Raw genomic sequence first — 8,758 nt, 5'->3', positions numbered from 1 at the left:
TTTCGTTAGTCGTTCATTTGGCATTCTCTCAACATGTCCGAACCATCTTAACCGATTTCTTTCTCATGTGTCTACTAGCGTCTCTTCTGCACCACATTCTTTGAGAATTATCTCGTTACTTACTTTGTCCATTAGAGATTTCCCGCTTATTATGCGCATGAATCTCGAAACATAAATTTATCAATTCGCACAGTCTATGTGGTATACACGCGCCACCGTGTTTAAGTATTTCAGCATTAATACCGTCTACCCCGGCAGCCTTACCGTTTTTCAAGTTATTAATTATATCCCTAACCTCAGTGACACAGACTTCTTTAATTGAGTTTTCCATCGCGTCGTGTTCAACATCGCAGTTGTGGTGTCCTATAGCTTCATCTCCGAATTGTCCCCTAAAATAGTCTCTGTAACCCTCTAGTATTCCGTCTGCTTCATATACCATTTCCCCCCTACTGTTTCTCATGTTGACAATTTCTGTACTTTTGTTTCCTTTCATTTTTTTATAAAGTAGTTTCCTGCTTCCTTCAAAGTCGTTTTGTATTTTATCTCTTCTTCTGCTCTAATTGTATCTTTACTTTCTTGAACTAATCGTTTAAGTATCCTGTTTTCGCGTCTATAATCATTTCTACGTCTACTTCTTTCCTCATTGCTAAGACCTGCGATGTTCAAAGTTCTCTTGTACACTTCTCTTTTTGCTTTTTGAGCAGCCTGAATTTCATCATTCCACCACGCATCACCAGAAATTCTTCTTACAACTGCGGTACCACACACTTCTATCGTACATCTAACAAGGATACAATATGATTCAATATGCTACAACCTCATACAGTATGCAACAGTATTATAAGATATGATAGAATATCATATATTTGCAAATGAAAATATGAATCTGCAACGAAAAAGTAATTTCTTGAAAAAGTGGTTCAACAAAAATGTTTAAACTAAATAGTTGCACAACAAAATACAAGGACCGTTAAACCAAAAGTTTAATTTTCCGATAACTTACATTCATTTCAACAAACAAAGGAATTTTTAACAAAATAGTTTATTTTTAACCAAAAAATGGACAAAAAGATTAATTTTCTACCAAAAAAAAACAAATTAAAAAAAAATAAAATATCGGAATTTTCAACCAAAAATTAGGATTTTCAACTCGAAAAGACGAAATATTAATGAAAGTCAAGAATTCTCAACAAAAGAGTTGAATTAAAAAAAAGAAAGCAATCTTTGTTTAATTTTTAAGACAGCAGTTTAACTTTAAAATCTATTTGTTCAATTTTCAACCAAAAAGATAAATTTTTAGGCAAAGGGATTAATTTACTAACAAAAAGTTGAATTTTTAAGATAGAAGGCACATTTTCTTAACTTTAAAGAAAATAATTAAACTTAAAATTTTTTTGTTTAATTTCTATACAAAAATATAAATTAACTTTAGAAAAATAAGAATTTTCAACAAAGTTCAAGAATTCTCTCACAAAATGTTAAATTTTCAACTATTTGAATTAATTCTAACAAAAAGACGAATTATTAATAAAATTCAAGTACTTTCACCCTATAATTCTATTTTCACCCCAAAAAGAAGAAGTTTGAAAGAAAAATATTGATTTAATGCCAAAAAGATTAATTTACTGCCATTAGAGACGAATTGAAAAAAATATAAAAAATGCAACATCAGATTTGAATTTAAAGACCCCAAACACACGAGTGCACTCAAGCGCAATCAAATCGGATCTCGTTAATTAATTTTTTTCTTATGACCAAATGTCTCATGATGCAAAAGTGGAACGACTCTTTTTGTCGATATATGTGTCACTAGCAGTGAATGAATCGAAATGTATAACTGGTATTCGCATCCATTGCGCTGTACAGTCGGACGTGAAACCTGGACATACCAATAAAAGGATGAGAGTAAAATTCAGGAGAATGTGACATGCCTGCATATGACAAGTCTTCCCCTGTGTATTTTTGCAAATAAATGGCCACCAGGGGCACCACTTCCACCAAGAATGTGGCTTTCACAGGCTTCGCTTCCCTTAACTGTAGGGCTATCAAGGGCATCACTTCCCCAGTTTAATAAAACCGGGAATTTATGCCCGGGGAAGACATGCAGATTTTTTGCACAGTTTTTTCATTTAAATACTTCACTGGGGAAGGCCCGGGGAAGACATGCCCAAAATAACCCATGTTTCGGGTAGGTATTATTAAGCTGGGGAAGACATGCACACAATAACCCCTGCTTAGGGTAAGTTCTCATAAACTGGTAAGTGATGCCCTGATTAGCCTCACAGTTGGGGAAAATGATGCACAAGGCAACCATGGGACTTGGGGAAGCGATGCCCGTAGAGACTTTTATCTTGAGAGGATTCCCACCAGAATTTAATAATAATTTCATTAGTAATTGGCAAATATAGATCGCCTATTAACATCTAGATCATTTGGATCAGATATAGTGAGTTTTTTATATATCGCCAGTCTTTTTACAGAATCAGCAAAAAGGCCAGAAAACGACTGGAGACCACCTGCTCCACATGAAGAGCAGGGTTTGCCTGACGATGTTGTAGAAGCCCTATTTAATGATTGGAAATTTAGGGAATATACATATGGCAATGATTCTGGAGAACATATGCCTATGCCTCCGTCTCCTGCACCATATAATAACCAGTATAATCAACATGTACCAAGCCAACACCGTGAGTTTAAAATTCATGCATTTTGTAAAAAATTAAAACAATATTTTGACTGAAAATTCTTTTCTTTGTTTGAAAAATTATTTTTAAAATGAAAATTCAAATAGTTAATTTTCCGTCAAAAATGCGTATTTTTTAATTATACATTTAAACCACCTGGATAAAATGCCATGCATGCGCTCTACTTTCATATGTTCTTTCCGTCCCCAGATCTCCACGCCGTAACACAACACCGCCCACGCAAACGCATCCAACAACCACACCCTCATTCTGCAATCGTTCTTGAACCTTCTTCTTTCTATACCCCATATTTGGCCCATTACTTTACGCGCACATGCAAATCTTTTCCTGATCGGTAGCTCGTTTTCCCCTTCTGCCTTAAACCAAAAACCTAGGTAACAGAACTTCTCTACAATTCCCACCTTTTGTCTGTTCATCTTGTAAACGTAATTGATTTTGCTATTTCCAAAGCACATCACTTTTGTCTTATCTACGTTCACCATCGTATCTTTCCTTCCCACATACCCTTTGAAGATTATCATCATTAGGTTCATCCCCTTCTCATCATCTGCTAATAGAACTACATCTTCCGCGTTTGCTAGAGAGTATAGTTTGCTGTTACCCAAAACCGTTCTTCCTTTCCCTCTCTTTTTTAGCTTCTCCTCTAAGTCTATCAGTAGGGTATTAAATAGTAACGGACTTAACGAGCACCCTGGCCTTATACCTTCGCCTATCCAGAAAACCCGCCGTTTTTTCTCTTCTATTTTCACCATAATCCTGGTTTCAGTACAAATTTCCTTTATCCTCTCCACCAACTTTTCCTTTCCACACCTCTCTTTCATTGCCTGCCATATCACTATTCCGTTCACTGAGTCAATTGGTGCTTTGAAATAATCTACAAACAAAGTGACTAGTATCCCTTCCTTTCTCCCCTAATTTCGGTTAACTAAGTAGTTAAGTACATAGATGTTCTCTATAGTTCCCATCCCTTTTCTAAATGCCGTCTGATTATGTGGGATCCTTTCTTTTGGTCTTACCTGACTTTTCAACCTTTTTTTAATGTTCCTGAATATATTTTATAGCCGACTGACATGAGGGTGATCCCTCCGTATTCCTCTACCTTCTTGCCTTCCCGTTTCTCGACAAGTGCTACCACGAGTCCCGTCATCCACTCTTCCGGCCAACCTTCCTCTTACCAGACCTTGTTGCAGATTTTTCACATCCTATCCCTAATCCCTTCTCCTCCGTACTTCATCGTTTCGTTCTCCATCCCATCTTCTACTGTCGCCTTGTATCTTTTTAAAATATTTATTGCCTCATCCACTTCTTTTCTTGTTATCTCGTTCCGTTCCACCGTTTCACCTATTTATCACATCCAACAAGCTACCTTCTTTGATCGCTTTTTCTATTTCTGCTTTATATTCTTTCTCTCCTCTTGGTCTTTTTCTTTCCAGCATCTTCTAATGTTTTTTTTTCCATCTGTTATACTCGTCCTTCTCCATTTCCTCTCTTCTCGATGTGCTTACACACTCCTTTTTTCCTCTCTTTACGCTCCCAACAATCCTCGTCCCACCAGCCTCTCTTTGCCCTTACTCTCTCTTCAGTAGTACGCAGCTCATCCTTTAGCTTTTCGATCGACCCCTTCAATCTTTCAATGCTCGAGTCTGTTCCATCCTTTTTTTCATAGCTAACCTTCTCCTTTTCCATCTTTTGTTTAAACTCTTTTAAATGGTTTACCACCCAGACTCCCATTTTCTTGTTTCTTACGCACGCTTTTTCTTTTCTTTCTCTGCCGCGCTTACTGACGCCTCTTTTTAGTGTAGGTATCACTGGGAACTGCTCGGACTCTATCTTATTCCCTACCTTCATAATCCCTATCATATGCCGCATTCTTTCTTTATCCAAGATGCATTCTATTATTGTTGCTCCCTTTCCTATGAATGTGATCTCCCCTTCCTCATATCCTTTCATATTGCCATCGCATATAAACCATCCGGTTTCCCCTATCATGTCTGGTAACCTTCTGTATACAAAATCCACCGCTATTTCTACTTTCCCAATTATAATTTTTCTTACCATCGTTCCATCGTTTCCCTCCATATCCCCAGCTTTTTTCCTTTTTACTTCTAAGTCTTTTTTCATCCCTGACACCATGCCACCCGTCCCTGTCCCTTTAACGTGTTCAATTCTTGCTTCTTGCATTGTCCACACATAACCTTTCGGTGACTGCTTTTTTATCCCCTTCCAGTCCTTCTCATCTACCCAAATTTCACTCATCATAAACATATCCCACTTTTCTAACTCCTCCCAAAATCCTTTATTCTTTTCCTTAAAACCTGACATATTCCAGAAAGATATTTTTACGTTTCTCTCTTCCCTTTCATCTTCTTTGCTCTTCGCTTTGTTACCCCTTTGCCTTTTGGAAACCCCTTTGATTTATTTCAAGACTCTTTTTCATCTCCCTTCCCCCTACATTTCTCAAGACTTTTCCCTTAATTCTTCTAAATCTTCATCCCAGAACCAGTTCTCCCCTTTATCCATAACCTGTCTATCCCTATCCACACAACATGGCACTTTTTCCTCTATAGCCAAGCCCTCTGCACTACTTGCTATCTCCTTTTCCTGTCCCTCCAGGTCAGATCTACTTTAATTCTTTTCCTTCTTCCTCTCCATAATCTTTTTCCTCCATAATTTTAATTTCTCCTCCTCACTCCCCACTTTTACCAGAAACATTTCTTCTTTTACTTCTTTCGTCCTTCATATTCTCTTACCCGTTCTTCCAGCTGTTTTATTTCTCTAGATTCCCCCCTTACATCCTTTCCCTGCCTATTCATATCCCTATTCATGTCATCCAAACTCTTTCGTGTTTCCTTTCTAAACCCTTTTATGAGAGCTTTCAATTCCTCAAACATCTCCGATCCCTTCTATCTCTCTCTGGTGTTTTCCGTTTAATTTTAACTCTCTTGTTACCCTTGTCCCTTTCTACCTCATCGAACTAAGCTTGCCCGTACCTGAGTCCGCTTCCCTGCCCTCCCTGGTCGACTTCACGACACTTTCATCTCCGCTGCTTTCACTGCGATCAACGTCACCCTGCCCTCCACTGCGAATGCTTTCAGGCACGTCAGCTGTTGCTGCCATTACGGTTTTCTGCTCTATCTGATCGTCCAGTAACTGTTGCCCTCTGGGTCCTGTTTGTATTAAACATTCGAAAATTTGGTTCCAATTTTTTTGTTATTATTATTTGTTTAAAACGTTTTCTCAAGTGGAACCGATTAAAAATTATAGCTACGATGTCAGGTCGTTTGGCCCGGATGTAATGATCCGTTTGAATTGTAGCATCCCAATATAAGATGTAATCATCGCTTTCTAAAACGGGCAATGGAATGTATCTTTAGAAAGGCATCCTTTCTTTTAAGATTCCTAGGTTTAGGTAAAGTTGTTGATGTATAATGCTCGCTACATCAGCATGTCTGTACGTATATTCTCTCGGAGCCATCACGCGACAACCATCAATAATGCGCTCGATGGATTCGTTAGTATCTCCACATTGTCGGCATCTAAGGGCTAATTTAATTGCGTCTAGTCAAGATCCGCTTCGCCGAAGATACTGTAAAGCACAACGTTTTGTTTGCTACTTAAACAGTCTCGCAACTTTATAACTTGTAATTCACGTCGTTTTTTTACATCTACAACGCCCCTTATCCCTATGTTTCATCTGTTTAACTATTCGAGATCGGTCTAAAACCATTTGATGATCCCGAAAGATACGTGATGACTGGCATGGTATATGTGTTGATTGCCCTTAATCTGTTTGCTGAGTCGAGAAAAACTCTTTACAATCAATCTGACTATCTTAGTGAAGGCAGTCGGGCTTATCTTAACTATTGTATGTTGAATACTCTTACATTTAAGAATACCCAAATATTTATATGATTCACCTGCATCATCATAGTGCCTTCTCGTATTCTCGTATGTTCGCATTCTCGTCGCAATGAGAATATACCTTATCTGCAATGATAGCTGTAAGACATATATAAATTGTTCGAAGACAGGCTATCGGTCAATGTTCAGCTGGATTTTGAAAGTCTGGTTTTTAGGTAAAATATACCTCGTACCGTGGAGAATAAAGCCTGTTATCAGATCTGGAGTTTCATTGATTTTCTGAAAACATCTTAACAACGCATGATGCGCACTCTTCAGGTAATTGTACTAGAAGTTGTGCACTATGTCCGGAGTTGGAGCTTTCCACTTCACAATAGAACCTTCTTTCATCTGTCTGAAAGTTTAGATTTTGTGGCCTTCGCACACTACTTTCCATATATTAAAAATTTGTCATAACGACAACCGCAGGATTTCATCGAAAGCGGCTGCTTATCTGAAAAATTGCACCAGCTCCCAGCGCAATCGCGGTAAAATGTCAGCCACAACCACGTCTCACTTGGCACATTCAAGAGCGCCGATGATAAGGACGATGAGTTTAACATAATATTCCAGGTACAATCGTTGCAACTACCTTACAAGGTATCTATACCTCTCTTTTTTTGCATTCTTCTTGGCTATGTTTTTGCCAGTTGGTGCCGAAAATTCGATAACGAACATGGTTCGCTTCTCGAAGTCAAGAAGAACCATGTCTGGCCTCGAGTATGCAATAAAAACAATTGTCGAGAATATAAAGTTTCAGTATATGCGGCACTTTCCATTCTCGACAACTGACGATATTAAGGTTAATGCCGTAAGAGTGACAGAGATGATAAATTGTTATTCCCTTCAAACCTGTCGATTTTCTTCAAAAAGCATATTTTATGAGAAATATTAAAAAATATACATTTTGTATTAAATTTTTAAATCTTATCAAGATTCTTCTCAAGAGAATCTCCGCTTTCTTTTTCGACTTTTTAAAATTATTATTGTCAGTATTCACCTTTTTGGTAAAAAGTGTAATAATTGTGTTATTGATTTCTTGTGTGCTTCATATGAGTGGATGGCTCAGTGATGTATGTGCACCTTTCAATGACAGTGCTTTTCCTCTCTCAGTGATAGGTTGGTTAGCTGTATGCCAATGAATATATAGAAGCTAGTAATAACTAGACTAGACAGGTTTACTAGCAGGTTACTAGAACATAATCAAAAATGTATTTTCTAACCAATTGCCGAGTCCATACCGTGTCAAATAGAGGCTGCTATTATTTTATATAAGCGTATTGTTATGCTCTCAGAGACCCTCACCTTAAAGTGATTTACTCACGCGCGTTTGTAACAATACATTTTTACCGATTTTTTCTACAAGTATGATCATTGGAATTGCATACAAGTTGAAAAAAAAACATTTAAATTAACAGTAATAACGTACTTTTCACTCCGAACACGACTATGTTCTCCTTAAAATTAATTTCCTTTGACCCTGCAAGTGATTTTTTCATAAATTCTTTGACTGGTTTATATTATTGCTTATAATGAATCATTATACAAAACTTTCTTCCTCCAAATACCACTAACCGAAAGATAAATTCCCTGACCAGGCCCTATCAAGTTAATTGTAGAAATATGAAGAAGCACAGCGCCAACAGTTGGCCGCCATTTAAACTAAAAGTATCAATAAGTAGCCAAGGAGAATTAAAAGAACGTGACCTTATAAAGGAGTTGCAAAACTTGTACCCGGAATACTACTCGTATGTTAAACTAATAGTATTTATGATCGGGGCTCTTGGAGGTGCCAAGCTTTCACTAGTTAATAGTCTGAAAAGCATCCCTGCGTGTCCACAATATGCTAAAACACTTGCGGAAAAAATGCAGAAGGCGGACGTCCTTAGGTGACTCTGTGTTCTCAGGACGCACAAAAATTTTTCCAGATCGTCGTATTGATTTCGTTACAGACTGTAACCACCTATATCAGTGTCGTGAGACGTGGTTATGGCTGGAATTTTACCGCGATTTCGCTGGGAGCGGGTGCAGTTTTTTAGATTTGCACCCGTTCCCGGCAAAATCCTGCGGTTTTCCTATGCCTGGAATAATAATCATAATTCTTCATATTCGTTGATAAAATTTGAAAGACGCGCTTCTATTGGGCACCACCG

Source organism: Belonocnema kinseyi, chromosome 1 (genome assembly GCF_010883055.1).
Source record: "Belonocnema kinseyi isolate 2016_QV_RU_SX_M_011 chromosome 1, B_treatae_v1, whole genome shotgun sequence".
Lineage (NCBI taxonomy): Eukaryota > Metazoa > Arthropoda > Insecta > Hymenoptera > Cynipidae > Belonocnema > Belonocnema kinseyi.
The sequence above is the reverse complement of the archived record's forward strand: the minus strand, read 5'-3'. Positions refer to the sequence as shown.